Consider the following 19,766-nt stretch of genomic DNA (forward strand, 5'->3'; position numbering starts at 1 on the left):
CTCAGTCACATCCTCTGCTCTTGTTCCCTAGGTAGCACAAATATTGGGTGTATGAGACCCATATTATTGCAGCTTTGGTAACTGTTTGAATGAGACAAGCATTAGACTTAAACCTTGTTTGACCCTGATGCTCAATCAGTGAGCACATGAGCAGATAGGTTCTATGTACCTCGCATTGTGCACAGCCACAACTCCAACCACCCAACACTGGCCTCCTCCCACTTCAATCTGCAATCCTGGCACGTCCATGTGGTTTCTCATCCCATTTTGAAAAATAGTGCGCATCAGATTCCAGGCAAGATCATCCACCTTCCACCCTCCTCCTGCCAGTTTCCAGCTTGCCTGCATTCCCTCAGTACTGCACTGGACTACCAGCCTGGATTATTGTGCTCAAGTCTCTTAAACACATAACCTTCTGACTCAGAGGTGAGAGTGCTACCTATTGGGCTCTGGTGAAAACGGGCTGCACGTTAAGAATTAAGTATTAAGCACGGCGACTCATTTAAATAGCCGGGGCAGACACCACCCCCCCGCCCCCCCCGCCTTCCCCCACCCCCCCCCCACCGCCAGCCGATGATGTGGAGGGGGTGGGCTGTCCATCCCCGGCAATAGCATCAGCCCCCGGTGCGCAGGCGCTGACATCATTTTTAAAGAATTTGAATTCAAAAATTTAATGAGACATTGAATTAAAATAATTTAAAACATTTATTTTGCCCCTTTCCCAACCCCAATAACCAGAGAATTAACTACTTGCCCTCTTTCCCCCAACACACTTACCTTGTCCACCTGACCTCCCCACCCCAAAGTGCATAAACTTTAAACTATAATCCTTCCCACCACCCACTACACCAATGATATTACTTTGACCCTGCTCCCCTGCTCCCGCACTGAGAAACATACCTCCTCCCCATCAGTATTCCACCTCGGTTCCGCAGACGGGTATCTGAAGGCATGGGAGTGCCGGCCAGCGGCATGAAGATCGCACACCGGGACAGACGGCAGGAACGTAAATATGATTAATTCATTGATTTTAATTAATTTAAATATTTAAATGGCAGTCCTGTCACCGAGCGGTGGGGAGGGTGCTGCCACGAGGCTTCACTGCTGCCTGTAATATAGGGCCGGGCCCTCCCGGCGTCGGGGTCTGTGGCAGCCCTCTCCTGGAGGCATTTTCTGGCCGCCACCCGCCATAATCCCCCAACGTCGGGGAGTCTGTAAAATTCAGCCCATTGAGTACAGTGGAAAACCAAGAAGATTTGCAATGGATTTGGTCTCATATACTGTGTCCTTCATATACAGTGTCCTTCATATACAGTGTCCATCATATACAGTATCCTTCATATACAGTGTCCTTCATATACAGTGTCCATCATATACAGTATCCTTCATATTCAGTGTCCTTCATATCTAGTGTCCTTCATATACAGTGTCCTTCATATACAGTGTCCATCATATACAGTGTCCATCGGATATAGTGTCCTTCATATACAGTGTCCTTCATATACAGTGTCCATCATATACAGTATCCTTCATATACAGTGTCCTTCATATACAGTGTCCTTCATATCTAGTGTCCTTCATATACAGTGTCCTTCATATAGTGTCCATCATATACAGTATCCTTCATATACAGTGTCCTTCATATACAGTGTCCATCATATACAGTATCCTTCATATACAGTGTCCTTCATATACAGTGTCCTTCATATCTAGTGTCCTTCATATACAGTGTCCTTCATATATAGTGTCCATCATATACAGTGTCCATCATATACAGTGTCCTTCTCCTCCTCTTACGTTCTCTTCTCGCAGCTTCTCCTGCTCTGTGCTGACTTCCTTGCTGCTCCCTCTGGTCCTCTATTCCCAAAGCCAGCCATGTTGGGCAAAGAGCAGCAACAGAGTAAAATCAGCAGACAAAGTGGACTCTCCAGAGTGATACAACAAACCAAAAAAAGTCTTGTAATCAAGCAGCAAGCAGAAATACTAAACCAGCAACTAATCTGTACGTAGAGCATGATCCCTTTAAATAGTGCTGCAAGAGGGCTTTCATTCCGGTTAACGTCATTGTAAGTGCTGAGGGAGTGAATGAAATGCTAGGGTGGTTCAAAATGGAAAATGCAGGATCTTAATTTAAAAATATTAATTTCCACTTAGAGTGTTGATGGTGTGTGTTCCTGCCACCAGCACGACTTTTTCAACCAATATGGCGGGAAGTGCACTTCCTGCTCAACACATGGGGGACGTAGTAGACTTCTTATTGCCCGAGAAATGGAGATCTGTGGCCCAATGTCTTGGCCTTACTCTGGATTTTGGGTTGGGGAAGGTGAGTTTTCGACCAGCTTTAAACAGGGTTCACTCAGGCTCTGCTGGCAGCTGCACCTTGTTAATTAGAGAATTGGCTTAAACCAGTTTTCAGGGGCTAGAGTCAATCAGTATAAAAGTGGGATAAAAACAAGAAATGCTGGAACCACTCAGCAGGTCTGGCAGCATCTGTGGAAAGAGAAGCAGAGTTAACGTTTCGGGTCAGTGACCCTTCATCGGAACTGACAAATATTAGAAAAGTCACAGGTCATAAGCAAGTGAGGTGGGGGTGGGGCAAGAGGTAACAAAGGAGGTCTAGATTGGACCAGGCCGCAGAGCTGACCCAAAGGGTCACGGAGCAAAGGCAAACAATATGTTAATGGTGTGTTGAAAGACAAAGCATTAGTACAAATTAGGTGTTAATACACTGAATATTGAACAGCAGCAAATGCAAACCTGAAAAGAAGTGAGTAAGCAAACTGAACAAACTAAGGTGAAATGAAATAACTGCAAAAAAAAAGATTGTAAAAAATGTAAAAAAGAATGTAAAAAGAAAGAAGAAAAAAAAATCACTAAAAATGAAAGTAAAATGGGGGGCTGTCATGCTCTGAAATTATTGAACTCAATGTTCAGTCCGGCAGGCTGTAGTGTGCCTAATCGGTAGATGAGATGATGTTCCTCGAGCTTGCATTGATGTTCACTGGAACACTGCAGCAATCCCAGGACAGAAATGTGAGCATGAGAGCAGGGGGGAGTGTTGAAATGGCAAGCAACCGGAAGCTCAGGGTCCTGCTTGCGAACTGAGCGGAGATGTTCCGCAAAGCGGTCACCCAGTCTGCACTTGGTCTCCCCAATGTAGAGGAGACCACATTATGAGCAGCGAATACAGCATACTACATTGAAAGAAGTACAAGTAAATCGCTGCTTCACCTGAAAGGAGTGTTTGGGGCCTGGGATAGTGAGGAGAGAGGAGGTAAATGGGCAGGTATTTCACCTCCTGCGATTGCAGGGGAAGGTGTCATGGGAAGGGGACGAGGTGGTGGGGGTAATGGAGGCGTGGACCAGGATGTCGCGGAGGGAACGATCCCTTCGGAATGCTGACAGGGGAAGGGAGGGGAAGATGCGACTGGTAGTGGCATCACGCTGGAGGTGGCGGAAATGGTGGAGGATGATCCTTTGGATATGGAGGCTGGTGGGGTGAAAAGTGAGGACAAGGGGAACCCTGTCATGGTTCTGGGAGAGAGGGGAAGGGGTGAGGGTAGAGGTGCGGGGAATGGGTCGGACACGGTTGAGGGCCCTGTCAACCACAGTGGGGGGAAATCCTCGGTTGAGGAAAAAGGAGGTCATATCAGAAGCACCGTCATGGAAGGTAGCATCATCAGAGCAGATGCGTCGGAGACGGAGAAACTGGGAGAATGGAATGGAGTCCTTACAGGAGGTAGGGTGTGAAGAAGGGTAGTCGAGGTAGCTGTGGGAGTCGGTGGGCTTATAATGGATATTAGTAGACAACCTATCCCCAGAGATGGAGACAGAGAAGTCGAGGAAGGGAAGGGAAGTGTCAGAGATAGACCATGTAAAGGTGAGAGAAGGGTGGAAATTGGAAGCAAAGTTGATAAAGTTTTCCAGTTCGGGGCGGGAGAAGGAAACGGCACTGATACAGCCATCAATGTACCGGAAAAAGAGTTGGGGGAGGGGGCCTGAGTAGGACTGGAACAAAGAATGCTCGACATATCCCACAAAAAGACAGGCATAACTAGGACCCATGTGGGTACCCATAGCGCCTATGGGTATGAACACCTAATTTGTACTAATGCTTTGTCTTTCAACACACCATTAACATATTGTTTGCCTTTGCTCCGTGACCTTTTGGTCAGCTATGCGGCCTGGTCCAATCTAGACCTCCTTTGTTACCTCTTGCCCCACCCCCACCTCACTTGCTTATGACCTGTGACTTTTCTAATATTTGTCAGTTCCGATGAAGGGTCACTGACCCGAAACGTTAACTCTGCTTCTCTTTCCACAGATGCTGCCAGACCTGCTGAGTGGTTCCAGCATTTCTTGTTTTTATTTCAGATTTCCAGCATCCGCAGTATTTTGCTTTTATTTTAGTATAAAAGTGGGCCATCTTACAGTGCTGACTTTGTTTGCATTGGAGTGCTGACCTGGATTGCATTGGAGTGCTATAGTGGAAGTTTGGTAACTGAGGAAGTTCGGTGAGGAGGGAGTGAGGAGCTCCTTTCATTTCCTACTTGTCCTCAGTGTGAGGGGAGCCGAGAGCTTCCAAACAGCACAGCTGACGGGTGAGTAAGTCCTGGTGGGTATTTTTCAAAGTGGATTGAATTGTAAGTCATTGTTTTAGCAAGACTTAATTGGTTTTTTAAAAAATTATAATCTTCCATAGTTTTAAATTTAAAGGGTTTAGTCATGGCAGGAGAGCTTGAAGCCGTGGTTTGCTCCTCTTGCTGCATGTGGGAATCCGGAAATATTTCCAGTCCCCGGGACCAGCATGTGTGCAGGAAGTGTGTCCAGCTGCAGCTCCTGGAAGCTCGGGTTTCAGAGTTGGAACGGCGGCTGGAAACACTGTGGAGCATCCGCGAGTCTGAGAGCATTGTGGATAGCACGTATAGAGAGGTGGTCACACCGCAGCTGAAGGGACTTGAGGAAGGAAGGGAATGGGTGACCACCAGGCAGACCAAGAGAAACAGGCAGGTAGTTCAGGAGTCCCCTGGGGTCCCGCTTGCAAATCGGTATTCCATTTTGGAGGCTGATGAGGCTGGTTCCTCCAGGGAGTGCAGACAGAGCCAAGCTTCTGGCACCGCAAGCAGCCTGTCTGCACAGGAAGGGGGAAAGAGGAAGTAATAGGGAATTCTATAGTCAGGGGAACAGCTAGGCGCTACTGTGGCCATCAACGTGACTCCAGGATGGTGTGTTGCCTCCCTGGTGCCAGGGTCCGGGATGTCACTGAATGGCTGCAGGGCATCCTGAAGGGGGAGGGTGATAAGGCAGAGGTCATGGTACATGTTGGTACCAATGACATAGGTAGAAAGAGGGATGAGGTCTTGCATCAAGAATTCAGGGAGTTAGGCAGTAGACTAAAAAGCAGGACCTCTTGGGCTGTAATCTCTGGATTACTCCCAGTGCCACGTGCTAGCAATTATAGAAATAGGAGAATAGCACAGATGAATGCGTGGCTTAAGAGTTGGTGCAGGAGGGAGGGTTTTAGATTCCTGGACCACTGGGACCGTTTCTGGGGAAGGTGGGACCTGTACAAGCGGGACGGTCTACATCTGAACCAGAGGGGGACTAACATCCTTGCTGGTGGGTTTGCTAGTGCTGTTGGGAGGAGTTTAAACAAATTTGGCAGGGGGAAGGGATGCAGACTCCTAGCAGAATAGGGACACAGCTAAGCAAACAAGTCAGAGGGAATACAGCGGAAGTAAGTTTCAAGGGAGTAAGACCAGGATGGAAGGCCTCTACTTTAATGCCAGGAGTATTGCAGGTAAAACGGATGAGTTAAGGGCAATGATTGACACGTGGTATTGTGTTTTAGTAGCCATCACGGAGACTTGGTTGAGGGAGGGGCAGGATTGGCAGCTCAACATCCCGGGATATAGAATCTTCAGGCGAGACAAAGGAGGGGGTGTTGCAATATTAGTTAAGGAGTCAGTTACTGCAGGAAGGAGAGATGATATCTTGGAGGGGGTATTAAATGAAGCTTTATGGGTAGAGTTTAGGAAGAAAAAAGGGACAGCCACATTGCTAGGTGTTTATTATAGACCCCCAGATATTGGGGAAATTGAGGAGCAAATATGTGTGCAATTTGCAGAGGTGTGTAAAAATAATAGGGTAATTATATTAGGTGATTTCAACTTTCCTAACATTAATTGGGATAGTCATCGTGTTAAGGGCTTAGATGGAGTGGAGTTCTTAAAATGTATACAGGAGAACCTTTTAGCTCAATATGTAGAGGATCCAACAAAGGAGGGTGCAGTGCTGGACCTAATTCTGGGGCATGAAGCCGGACAAGTGGTTGATGTGTTGGTGGGGGCGCATTTTGGTGATAGTGACCATAACATAGTACAATTTAAGCTTGTTATGGAGAAAGAAATAGACAAGTTGCAAAAAAAGGTTTTGGATTGAGGGAGAGCAAATTTTAATAAAATAAGGCAGGATCTGGCAAAGGTAGACTGGAAAGAGTTACTTGTCGGGAAATCTACAGAAGAGCAGTGGGGGGCATTCAAAAAGGAAATGGGGAGGGTACAGGCTCAACATGTTCCCTCTGGGGTATTAGGTAGGAGCAACAAGCCCAGAGAACCAGGGATGACCAGAAACATTCAGGGTATGATGAGAAGGAAAAGAGAGGCTTTTAGCAAATACAAGGAGAGCAAATCAATGGAAGCATTAGTGGAGTACAGAAAGTGTAGGATGAAGCTTAAGAAAGCAATTAGGAGAGCAAAGAGGGGATATGAGAAAGCGTTGGCTGGTAAAAGTAGGGAAAATCCCAAGATGTTCTATAAGTATATCAATGGGAAGAGGATAACCAGGGAAAGAGCAGGACCCATTAGGGACCAAGGGGGAAATTTGTGGGTGGTGCCAGAGGGCATTGGTAGGGTGTTGAATGAATACTTCACATCTGTCTTCACCCAAGAGAATGAGGATGTAGATGTGGAATTCAGAGAGAGAGACTGTGAGGTTCTTGAGCAAATTGTCACAGGGAGTGACAAGGTATTGGAGGTTTTGGAAGGCTTAAAAGTGGACAAATCTCCAGGTCCAGACGATTTGTGTCCCAGGATGCTGTGGGAGGCAAGGGTGGAGATTGCAGGGGCTCTGACCCGAATTTTTAATTCTTCTCTGGCCACGGGGGAGGTACCAGAGGACTGGAGAACAGCTAATGTGGTCCCACTATTTAAGAAAGGTTGTAGAGATAAGCCAGGGAACTACAGAGCAGTGAGTCTCACGTCAGTGGTCGGGAAACTATTAGAGAAAATTCTGAAGGAGAGAATCTACCACCACTTGGAGAGGCAAAATTTGATTAGGAATAGTCAGCATGGCTTTGTCAGAGGGAGGTCCTGCCTCACAAATTTGATTGAATTTTTTGAACATGTGACCAGGTGTGTAGATGAGGGTAGTGCAGTTGATGTAGTTTACATGGATTTCAGCAAAGCCTTTGACAAGGTCCCACATGGGAGACTTATCAAGAAAGCAAATGCACATGGGATACAAAGTAACTTGATAAGGTGGATTCAAAATTGGCTTCGCTGTAGGAGACAGAGCGTGATGACAGACGGCTGTTTTAGTGACTGGAAGCCAGTGTCCAGTGGCGTACCACAGGGATCTGTGCTGGGTCCCCTCTTGTTTGTCATTTATATAAACGACATAGATGACTATGTGGGGGGTAGGATCAGTAATTTCGCGGATGACACAAAGATTGGCTGAGTGGTTAACAGTGAGGTGGAGTGTCTTAGGTTACAGGAAGATATAGACGGGATGGTCAAATGGGCAGAAAAGTGGCAGATGGAATTTAACGCTGAAAAGTGTGAGGTTAGATTAGATTAGATTAGAGATACAGCACTGAAACAGGCCCTTCGGCCCACCGAGTCTGTGCCGAACATCAACCACCCATTTATACTAATCCTACACTAATCCCATATTCCTACCAAACATCCCCACCTGTCCCTATATTTCCCTACCACCTACCTATATTCGTGACAATTTGTAATGGCCAATTTACCTATCAATCTGCAAGTCTTTTGGCTTGTGGGAGGAAACCGGAGCACCCGGAGAAAACCCACGCAGACACAGGGAAAACTTGCAAACTCCACACAGGCAGTACCCGGAATCGAACCCGGGTCCCTGGAGCTGTGAGGTTGCGGTGCTAACCATGCGCCACTGTGCACTGATACATTTTGGAAGGAATAATGTGACACAGAAGTACTCAATGAATGGCCTGACACTGGGAAGTTCCGAGGAACAAAGGGACCTTGGCGTGTTTGTCCATAGATCTCTGAAGGCAGAAGGGCAGGTTAATAGGGTGGTGAAAAAGGCATATGGGACACTTGCCTTTATCAATCGAGGCATAGATTACAAAAGCAGGGAGGTCATGTTGGAATTGTATAGAACTTTGGTAAGGCCACAGCTGGAGTACTGTGTGCAATTCTGGTCGCCACATTATAGGAAGGATGAGATTGCACTGGAAGGGGTGCAGAGGCAATTCACCAGGATGTTGCCTGGGATGGAACATTTAAGCTATGAAGAGAGGTTGGATAGGCTTGGATTGTTTTCACTGGAGCAGAGAAGACTGAGGGGTGACCTGATCGAGGTGTACAAGATTATGAGGGGCATGGACAGGGTGGATAGGGAGCAGCTGTTCCCCTTAGTTGAAGGGTCAGTTACGAGGGGTCACAAGTTTAAGGTGAGGGGCGGGAGGTTTAAGGGGGATTTGAGGAAAAACTTTTTTACCCAGAGGGTGGTGACGGTCTGGAATGCCCTGCCTGGGAGGGTGGCAGAGGCGGTTTGCCTCACATCCTTTAAAAAGTTCCTGGATGAGCATTTGGCACATCATAACATTCAAGGCTATGGGCCAAGTGCTGGCAAATGGGATTAGGTAGACAGGTCAGGTGTTTTAATGCATCGGTGCAGACTCGATGGGCTGAAGGGCCTCTTCTGCACTGTATTATTCTGTGATTCTGTGATTCTAAATGACTGATGTTCGGAAAATTTAACCTATTGAGAGCAAAATTTAATTCAATAGCAATACATTAACATAAATCATACCAAGATTGTTAGAAATACTGAAATGTGAGAACCATAAATTACCAGATTTATTGAATTTTATTTTCTCAATTTATCATGATGGGATTCAAACTCTCAGGGGTAAAAATTGGAAATGGCTTGTTTCTGGGCCCATAATCAATGGCATCTACAGAGCATGTGCCCCAACAAGGAGGCCTGAGGATCACCCAAAATTGGACCTCATTCTTCATGTCAATCATTGGGCAATCTGCTAGCACTCCAGAGGTGGATCACTCATTGCCCACAAATTTTGGGTGGTTTGAAACGCCCTCAGACAAGTCGTGCGAGGTGGAGAGGGGAAGGCGATTGAGTTATGGAGCCGTGAAGCGTTTCTGCTCCTTCTCGCTTCACAGCAGCATTTCTTTTAGACAGCCACTCCTTCGGCTGTTGTGACCACTGATAAACTCTGCATCTGCTCTGCTCCGCTCACCAATGTACTGTCCTGAAACAATAGCAACAACAACTTGCATTTATATAGCACTGTTAACCGAGTAAAACATCCCAAGATGCTGCACAGGAGTGTTAACAAACAAAATTTGACACAGCCACTTAAGGAGATTTAGGTCAGATGACCAAAAGCTTGATCAAAGAGGACAGTTTGAAGGAGAGTTTTAAAGAAGGAAAGCGAGGTGGAGAGGTCTAAGGAGTGAATTCCAGAGCTTAGGGACTTGGCAGCTGAAGGTACTGACACCAATGGCGGAATGATTAAAATCGAGGATGTGCAAGAGACCAGAATTGGAGGAGTGCAGAGATCTCAAAGAGGTGTGGGGCTAGAGGTGTTTACATAGGGTGGCACAGTGGCGCAGTGGTTAACACCGCAGCCTCATGACTCCAGGGACCTGGGTTCGATTCTGGGTACTGCCTGTGCAAAGTTTGCAAGTTCTCCCTGTGACTGCATGAGTTTTCGCCGGGGGCTCCAGTTTCCTCCCACAGCCAAAGACTTGCAGGTTGATAGGTAAATTGGCCATTGTAAATTGCCCCTAGTGGTGGTAGGGAATATGGGATTACTGCAGGATTAGTATAAACAGGTGGTTGTTGGTTGGCACAGACTCGCTCGGCCGAAGGGCCTGTTTCAGTGCTGTATCTCTGAAAGGAAAGGGTGAGGCCATTGAGGGATTTGAAAACATGGGTTTCCCTGATTTCCATACACTTACAGGTGCTGCAAGTGCAATTTCTACTCCACAATCTCTAGGTTACTAACCCCATCCCATCAACATTAGACTAGAACACATTGGAGTGTCTCTACTCCAGCCATGGCTGGGTTTAACTAACCTAGTAAAAATATTTCAGTCTTCTAGTCTTTATTGTTCAGCTACCGACCGGATAAACTCATTGAGTCTTTGTGGGCTGAAAATCTTGATTCATTATGAGAAGAAGCACACCCTGATTTCTCGCTCTCTCACTATTTTTCAGATCTTTCTCAGAAGATGCTTCCGAGAGCAGGAACTCACTATGTGCTGAATCAGGAAAAGAAAACCCACATCCTATGAATCTCTAACACTGGTGATTCACCACAGCCAGATCTAATTACGACTTTTACACTTTCTGAATTTACAAGTGCTTGAGAATGTAGGAATGCTGAGAGAACTACTGATTTAAAGACAAGCCCACAATGGTTTGTGTTCCAGTAATAAGCGCACAAAAGATTAATGAATTAATTACCCTCAACAGGGGCTTATTTTTTTTGTCCAAAATATACTTAATTCATAAAAATCTGTAAAAAATACATTACCAGTTTCAAACAGCACCAAGTCAAAAATTACAAACAGTGCAAAGGTGATCAGTTTCCTTCAATACAATCATGAGTTGCCTCACAACCCTTCCATTTCATTTGTCATGCCATATACATTTTTACATTTTACAGCACACAAAATTTTCCCGATACAGTTTGAGGGGTTTCCCATGGATCCAGCCCCTCCGTTCAGCTTGGTGGGGGAAACTTACACAGTGGTCTTTTCCCATTGAGCCTTTGCTGCGGCTGCCCCAAGCTTTGGTGCGTCCCTCAGCACGAAGTCCTGGACCTTGGAATGTGCCAGTCTGCAACATTCGGTCGTGGACAACTCTTTGCGGTGGAAGACCAGCAAGTTTCGGGCAGTCTTCCAGCAGCAGATGATGTTTATCTCAGTGTGCATCCCTGGGAACAGCCCATAGAGCACAGACTCCTGTGTTACAGAGCTGCTTGGGATGAACCTCGACAAAAACCACTGCATCACTGTCCACACCTGCTTTGCAAAGACACATTCCAGAAGGAGGTGGGCAACCGTCTCTTCCTCACCACAGCCACCGCGAGGGCATTGTGCGGAGGGGGTGAGACTTAGGGCGTGCAGGAAGGATCTGACGGGGAGGGCCCTTCTCACCACCAGTCGAGCTACATCTTGGTGCTTGTTTGAAAGTTCTGGTGATGACGCATTCCGCCAAATGACTTTGGCGGTCTGCTCGGGGAACCAGCTGACAGGATCCACCATCTCCTTTTCCCGCAGGGCCTTGAGGACATTCCGTGCAGACCACTGCCTGATGGATTGGTAGTCAAAGGTGTTTTTCCGCAGAAACTGCTCCACGAAGGATAGATGGTACGGCACAGTCCAACTGGATGGAGCGTTCCGCGGCAATGTGACCAGGTCCATCCTTCGCAACACCAGGGACAAATAGAACCTCAGCACGTAGTGACACTTGGAGTTTGCGTACTGGAGGTCTACACACAGCTTGATGCAGCCGCACACGAAGGTAGTCATCATGATGAGGGCCACGTTGGGTACATTTTTCCCGCCCTTATCCAGAGGTTTGAACATCGTGTCCCTCCGGACCTGGTCCATTTTAGATCCCCAGATGAAGCGGAAAATGGCTCGGGTGACCGCCACAGCGCAGGATTGGAGTTTGGGCCAGACCTGCGCCACGTACAGCAACAACGTGAGCGCCTCGCACCTGATGACCAGGTTCTTACCCACAATGGAGAGAGATCACTGCCCCCACATGCTCAGCTTGTGTTGTTCCCTGGATACTCGCTCCTCCCATGTTTTGATGCACGCCCCGGCCCTTCTGAACCATATCCCCAGCACCTTCAGGTAGTCTGACCTGATGGTAAAGGGGACAAGGGACTGGTCAGCCCAGTTCCCAAAGAACATGGCCTCGCTCTTGCCGTTATTTACTTTGGCTCCCGAGGCCAGTTCGAACTGGTCGCAGATGCTCATCAGTCTGCGCACAGACAGCGGATCCGAGCAGAAGACGGCGACTTCATCCATGTACAGGGAGGTTTTAACCTGAGTGCCTCCACTGCTGGGATTGTCACCCCTCTCATCCTCGCATCCTTCCTAATAGACTCAGCAAAGGGTTCAATACAGCAAACAAACAAGACAGGGGAGAGAGGACAGCCCTGTCTGACTCCAGATTGGATCGGAAAACTTTCTGATTCCCACCCATTGATTGAGACTGCGCTACTGATGTTTGTGTAGAGAAGTTTGATCCAATTGCAGATTCCCTCCCCAAACCCCATTTTGGAAAGCACGTCCATCATGTAGGTGTGTGATATCCTGTCAAAAGCCTTCTCCTGGTCCAGGCTGATGAGGCAGGTGTCCACCCTCCTGTCCCGTACATAGGCGACCGTATCCCTGAGTAGCGCGAGACTATCAGAGATCTTACTGCCGGGTACAGTACAGGTCTGACCAGCATGAATTACCAACTCCAGAGCAGACTTGACTCGACTGGCGATGACTTTGGACAGAATCTTGTAGTCAACATTAAGCAGTGAGATGGGCCGCCAATTTCTGATTTCTGCCCCTTCCCTCTTCCGCTTGTAGATGAGGGTGATGATGCCTTTCCTCATGGATTCTGACATGCTGCCGGCCAGGAGCATACTCTCGTATACTTCCAGCAGGCCTGGGCCGACCCAGTCCCACAGGGCTGAATACAACTCAACCGGTAAGCCGTTGCTTCCGGGAGTTTTACTCGTCTCGAAGGACTTCCTTTGTCAGCTCGTCCAGAGTTAGCGGCTTGTCCAGTCTCTCCCTCATGCTGTCATCTAAGACCTCCGTGATAGATGACAGGAAGGACTGGGAGACCGTGCTGTCTGTGGGCTTCACGTCATACAGTCCAGCATAAAAGGATTTGCTGATCCTTAGTATGTCAGACTGCGAAGACGTTACCGAGCCATCCTCTTCCTTCAGGCTGCTGATCACAGAGCTCTGTGTGTGTACCTTTTGGAAGAAGTAACGCGAGCACATCTCATCCTGCTCAACGGAGCGGACTCTGGACCGGAAGATGATCTTGGAGGCCTCTGTGGCAAACAGCGAGGCCTGCTGACTCTTCACCTCATGGAGGTCCTCCTTGACCTTGACCCCCATCGACTGCAGCCGGAGCAGATTTTGCATACTTTTCTGGAGTCGGGACATTTCTCTCTGTCTCTCTCGAACCCTCTGAACACCTGTGAGGATAAAGAACCTCTATGTTCTCCTTGATCGCTTCCCACCAGTGAACTGGAGACTCAAAGAGGGGTTTCACAGTCCTCCAACCTTTGTAATCCCTTTTGAATTCCTCAATGTTCTCTGGGGTTAGTAGTGTAGCATTGAGCTTCCATATCCCCCTGCCAACCCGCTGGTCGTCTTGTAAGTGACAGTCGGCCAGTAAGAGACAGTGGTCGGAGAAGAACACCGGCTTGTCGTCGGTGGATCTGACCGTGACAGCACGGGACACAAACAGGAAGTCAATCCTGGAACAGGCAGACCCGTCCGATCTTGACCATGTGTATCTGCGCTGCGCTCCGTCTGCAGGTTTGCTGAAGACGTCATGCAGTTTGGCATCTTTAAGTGTTTCTATTAGGCATCTGGACGTAGTGTCCAGTTTGCTGTTGTCTCTGCCGGATTGTCCAGCTGCATCGATGATGCAGTTGAAGTCACCGCCTAGGATGACCGGCCTGGACGTCACCAGCAGCAGTGGGAGCTGCTGGAAGACGGTCAGCCGCTCGCTGCATTGAACCGGGGCGTACACATTGATCAACCGGAGCGAAGTGTTGTTGTCCATTACGTCTGCTACGAGGAGGCGACTGCCCACCACCTCCTTAACTTCGGAGATGGTGAAGTTACCTCCCGCAGCAGAATACCCAGGCCGGAGGAACGGCAATCATTACCCCCTGACCAGATCGATGGCCCGTGGGACCACCATCGCGACCACTGTCTGTAGGTGCTGAGGTGTGGTATTCCACACTCCTGCAGAAACAATAGGTCGGCTTTGACCTTGGCGAGGTAATCCAAGGTTGAAACACATCGCGTAGTGGATTTAATGCTACGCACATTAATTGAAGCAATCCTTATACCCATTTTTCTAAAGTTATTTGTTGCTTCCCATACTATTTGTCCTCGCTAGTCCCAGTCCTTCGGGATGTTCCTGCATACCCATAGTGTGTGCAAGCTGTTTCACGATCGTTGGGCTCAGAAACCCCTCCTAGTTTTTCATGCAGGGTTTGTTCCGCTGGGGTGACATCGGGGGGGGGTCTTGTAGGCAGCAAGGATTGGGTTGTCCTCTGCTGTTCCCTTCTGTTCCTTCTCGAAAACATCACTGCTCCCGGCTTCCCGGAGCTGAGGTGCGCCAGACGTGTCTTTGCTCTCGGTGTCCCGGAGCTGGGATGCGCTGACCATGTTGCTAGGTTCGGTGCTTTGGGGTTGGGGCACGCCGAGCCCATCACAGCTTCCAGTGCCCGCGGGCTGGGGGGCTTTATCTTCCAGCTCCTTGGAGTTCTGCCGCCTCTTTTGAAGGGGCCGTCGTTCCAGCACTTTCCCGTCCAGTGAAGAAGAGCTAATGTCGTCTGTCTCAGACGCTAGCCTCCTCTTGCCACTGGTTTGGGTGATGGCCTGTTCCACTTTTGGAGGTCTTTTCTTTGTGGTTTTCCTTTGTACCACTTGCCACTGACCTGTTTGTCCATCTGCTGCCTCCTCCTCCATTGATTCTGGCTGTGGAGGAGGGGTTTCCGGGTGCAGGGTAGGTGCTGGGTCATTGGTTTTAGCTGCCTCCCCTTTCTTCTCCTTCTCAGGTAGAATTTCCTCACTGGGGAGAAGGTAGCTAGTCTCCTTTCCAGCAGAGGATGCCTTCATCGGAACTTCTCCCGGCCTTTCCTTGGACCTTGCCGCCTGAGCATAACTGAGGCAGCGTTTGGGGCAGGTTTTGTAGAGATGGCCTGCTGCCCCGCACAAGTTGCAACACTAGCTGAAAGAAGACAGAGGGTGGTGGTTGATGGCAAATGTTCATCCTGGAGTTTAGTTACTAGTGGTGTACCGCAAGGATCTGTTTTGGGGCCACTGCTGTTTGTCATTTTTATAAATGACCTGGAAGAGGGTGTAGAAGGGTGGGTTAGTAAATTTGCGGATGACACTAAGGTCGGTGGAGTTGTGGATAGTGCCGAAGGATGTTGTAGGGTACAGAGGGACATAGATAGGCTGCAGAGCTGGGCTGAGAGATGGCAAATGGAGTTTAATGCGGAAAAGTGCGAGGTGATTCACTTTGGAAGGAGTAACAGGAATGCAGAGTACTGGGCTAATGGGAAGATTCTTGGTAGTGTCGATGAACAGAGAGATCTTGGTGTCCAGGTGCATAAATCCCTGAAAGTTGCTACCCAGGTTAATAGGGCTGTTAAGAAAGCATATGGTGTGTTAGCTTTTATTAGTAGGGGGATCGAGTTTCGGAGCCACGAGGTCATGCTGCAGCTGTACAAATCTCTGGTGAGACCGCACCTGGAGTATTGCGTGCAGTTCTGGTCACTGCATTATAGGAAGGATGTGGAAGCTATGGAAAGGGTGCAGAGGAGATTTACTAGGATGTTGCCTGGTATGGAGGGAAGGTGTTACGAGGAAAGGCTGAGGGACTTGAGGTTGTTTTCGTTGGAGAGAAGGAGGAGGAGAGGTGACTTAATAGAGACATATAAGATAATCAGTGGGTTAGATAGGGTGGATAGTGAGAGTCTTTTTCCTCGGATGGTGATGGCAAACACGAGGGGACATAGCTTTAAGTTGAGGGGTGATAGATATAGGACTGACGTCAGATGTAGTTTCTTTACTCAGAGAGTAGTAGGGGCGTGGAACGCCCTGCCTGCAACAGTAGTAGACTCGTCAACTTTAAGGGCATTTAAGTGGTCATTGGATAGACATATGGATGAAAATGGAATAGTGTAGGTCAGATGGTTTCACAGGTCGGCGCAACATCGAGGGCCGAAGGGCCTGTACTGCGCTGTAATGTTCTAATTCTAATTCTAATTCTTAGTCTGCTTACAGTCCTTGGTCTGATGGCCTTCCTCCTTGCAGTTCTTGCAAACAACCGTGCTGCAGTTAGCTGCCACGTGACCAGATTTGCTACAGGTGTGACAAACTCTGGGCTGCCCAGCGTTGACCAAGAAGCCTCGACTTCCCCCAATAGCGAAGCTGCAGGGAGGGTGGATAATGGCTCCATTGGCATCGACCTTCAAGGTCACCTTGACCTGCCGCTTGCTGGTCCAAATCCCAAATGGGTCCTCGACATTAGTGCTGCTGCCGGCCACCTCGACGTACCCGGTGAAAAAGGTGAGTACATCCACCACAGGAACATGGGGGTTGTCGAGGTGAATCGTCACCACCCGGTCCCGTTGTGACGGAAGCGTGAAGAGCGGCTCCGCTGTGAGGATCGACAGTGGCGCCCGGTCCCCTTTCTCCTTGAACACCTTCAGGAACTTGATGCATCCCGCCACGTTCCGGAACGTCACGTCGAAATATCCACTGCTGGGGAAATCCTGCAGGCAAAAGATGTCCGTAGCTTGAAATCCACAGCAATCGATGAGGATTTTCTTGATGAAGAAGGTGCGATCAACCGGTGCATCTCCTTCCTTGTCCTTCACCACCACCCGAACGGTGTTCTGCACTCCCTGGCCTGAAGCTCAAAGATTGGTTATAGCCATTTTACTCAAAGCCTACCCAGGATCAAAAGGCAATGATCATGGTCTCTTCTCTGCCAAGTAAGTACTGATAAGAACAGATACTACACTTGATCTTAGCCAAAAGGCCGAGATTACTTTGGTTCCCTAAATTTAATTTTATTCACTTCTTTTCTGAAGGTGTTGACTGATCTGAAAATTTGGTTCCACAGGCACCAAACACCCTTCAGTAACTCACCTGCTGAAGGCACGGTCACCAATGGCGGAATGATTAAATCAAGGATACGCAAGAGGCCAGAATTGGAGGAGCGCAGAGATCTCAAAGAGGTGTAGGGCTAGAGGAGTTTACAGAGAAAGGAAAGGGTGAGGCCATTGAGGGATTTGAAAACATGGGTTTCCCTGATTTCCATACACTTACAGGTGCTACAAGTGCAATTTCTACTCCACAATCTCTAGGTTACTAACCCCATCCCATCAACATTAGACTAGAACACATTGGAGTCTCTACTTTCCCTGTCCCCTTTCTTTGTTGGTCCTCTCATCCTCTGAGCTTTCTATATATTCTCTTATTTGTTTTTTTTTTAACGTCTTTTCACTGCCTTGCCAAGATAATCTTTGATATCATCTATTAATCTGCTTTTCTTTTAAGCTGGTTACAAATCATTCAACCCTTTCATTTCCCCCTGTGATTGGAGTAGTTGTTTCTTTTTCTCTGACTCATTGCTTCCCTCAAATCTACCAGTACTTGTTTTCAGTTTTCTTCGCTCGGTTGGTAGCATTTTTGCTTCAGAGTCAGAAGGCTGTCGTTTCCAGCCCCACTTCAGAGATTTGAGCACATACTCCAGGCTGACACTTCAGGGCAGTACTGAGGGCGAGCTGCACTATTGGAGGTGCTGCTTTATCCTTAAAACATTAAGCCTGTTGGATGGGTGTAAAAAAAATCCTTAGGCACAATTTGAAGAAGAGCAGGAGAGCTCCCCTGAGTTCCTGCCCAATATTTATCCCTCAATCAACATCTCTTAAAAAAAACAGGGTGTCTGTTCATTTAGATTATTTCTGCTTGTAGGATCTTGCTGCATTTCGTTGCTCTGTTTCTGTACATTATAACTGTGAATACATTTTGATTGGCTATTGAGAGCATCCTTAGGTCCCTTCGGTTGTGAAAGGCGCTATATAATTGCAAATTCTTTCTGCTCATCCTGCATTTTCTGCTTTATTCCTCCAAGGCTTATATCATTACTTATATCTATATTTTTATTTATTATTCTCTGGATATGGGTGACGGTGGCAAGACTGAATTTATTGCACATCTCTAGCCTATGAAAATGTTGTGCGTCTTTTTCTAGAGCAATTTGTTTTTACAACCATGTAGCTTGCGAGGCCACATCAGATGCTATCAAGAGTCAACCACGTAGAGTGGGACTGGAGTCAAATGTAGGCCAGACCAGGTAGGCATGGCAGCTTTTCATAGGACATGGTTGGGTTTTTATGACAATCCAGTAACTTTAGTGCCCAATTTTCCCCAGTACCAGCCCACAAATTACCAGACTCATCGAATACAACTTTGCAACTTGCCTTGGTGGAATTTGTTGATCCAGTACCATAACCAGGACAGTATCATACACATCGCACAAGTAATTTCCATTTTCATTTTTGTTCATTCTCGCAGCTTCTTCTGATTTGTTTTATTATGTCTTCCATCTGACAATAATTTGCAACAGCCATTTTGTGAACAACCCATTGCCAGACCCCTGCGTGCAGGCTGGTCTTTGTCAAAGTGGTATGCAAGGTGGTAAATATGTGATGATAACATCTCTCAGGTCATGAACTTGATTATTGTGAGTAATGGGCATCCGCAGTTGCTCTAGACAAATGGGTCCTACATGACAAGTGGTCGCAAATACAACATTTATAGCAGTATACTAAATTTAATGGAGATATAAGCAATAAAGCAGGAGGAGTAAAATAAATCTCGAAACTGCAGTCGGAAAGAAGTTCCTCTTTTTGCAGCAAATGGTTTGACATTGATTAACAGTGAAAAAAATCTTAACAATGTGATACTTCTTCAAGTATTTCCGTATTGCGTTTTCACAAATCACTCAAATACGAGGGCTTTGCTTTTTTATTACTGAGCTGAAGAATTAAGCCAAACAGAAGTTGGCCAAAACTGACATACAATCAAGCAGATGATTCACAAAGCTTTGTACCAGACCAAATTCAATGCAAACACCAGAAGGATTTAGGAACAGCATTGTTTACCACAATAGGGGAGTGTCGCAAGAAGTGATAGCTCTATGTGCTTTGGGTTGTGCCTGTGACTTTCTGTTAAGTCCCATACTTTTATGGGTAATGAGGTTACATCCCATCTGGTACAGTTATACAGTAGCTTCAGCTAACTCACTCTTATTTGAAACTGGATTTAACCTTTCCAACACTTTGATGGAAATCCAGGGATTTAAAAGCCACAGACAATAGTTTTAATGCTCCTTTTTCTGAACAACATAGATTAGTTCAGAAGATCACAAGATATATATGGATGAGGAAAATCCTTCTGGCCATCTAACATGGACATCAATTAACCAAAAACCCCACAGTTCCCAATCATCATCATCCATAGAATCAAAGCGGTTTAGGACATAGAAGTTCATCCAACCCATCACCTGTGTTGACTCTTTGACCCCACTGAGAAACCCCCGAACAACTAAGGTGCACCTTGACCTGGTTGCCATAGCAACTGTTTGCTGATCTTTGGCTACCATTTCCACCTTCACAAATAGTGAGTCATGTA

General features: G+C 47.3%; 1 pseudogene; it reads right to left on the minus strand.

The window, feature by feature from the left end:
• Positions 1-16,983: 16,983 nt before the first annotated feature.
• LOC137373280 (U2 spliceosomal RNA) lies at positions 16,984-17,119 on the minus strand (annotated as a pseudogene).
• Positions 17,120-19,766: the final 2,647 nt, after the last annotated feature.

Source organism: Heterodontus francisci, chromosome 8 (assembly GCF_036365525.1).
Source record: "Heterodontus francisci isolate sHetFra1 chromosome 8, sHetFra1.hap1, whole genome shotgun sequence".
In the NCBI taxonomy this organism is placed as follows: domain Eukaryota; kingdom Metazoa; phylum Chordata; class Chondrichthyes; order Heterodontiformes; family Heterodontidae; genus Heterodontus; species Heterodontus francisci.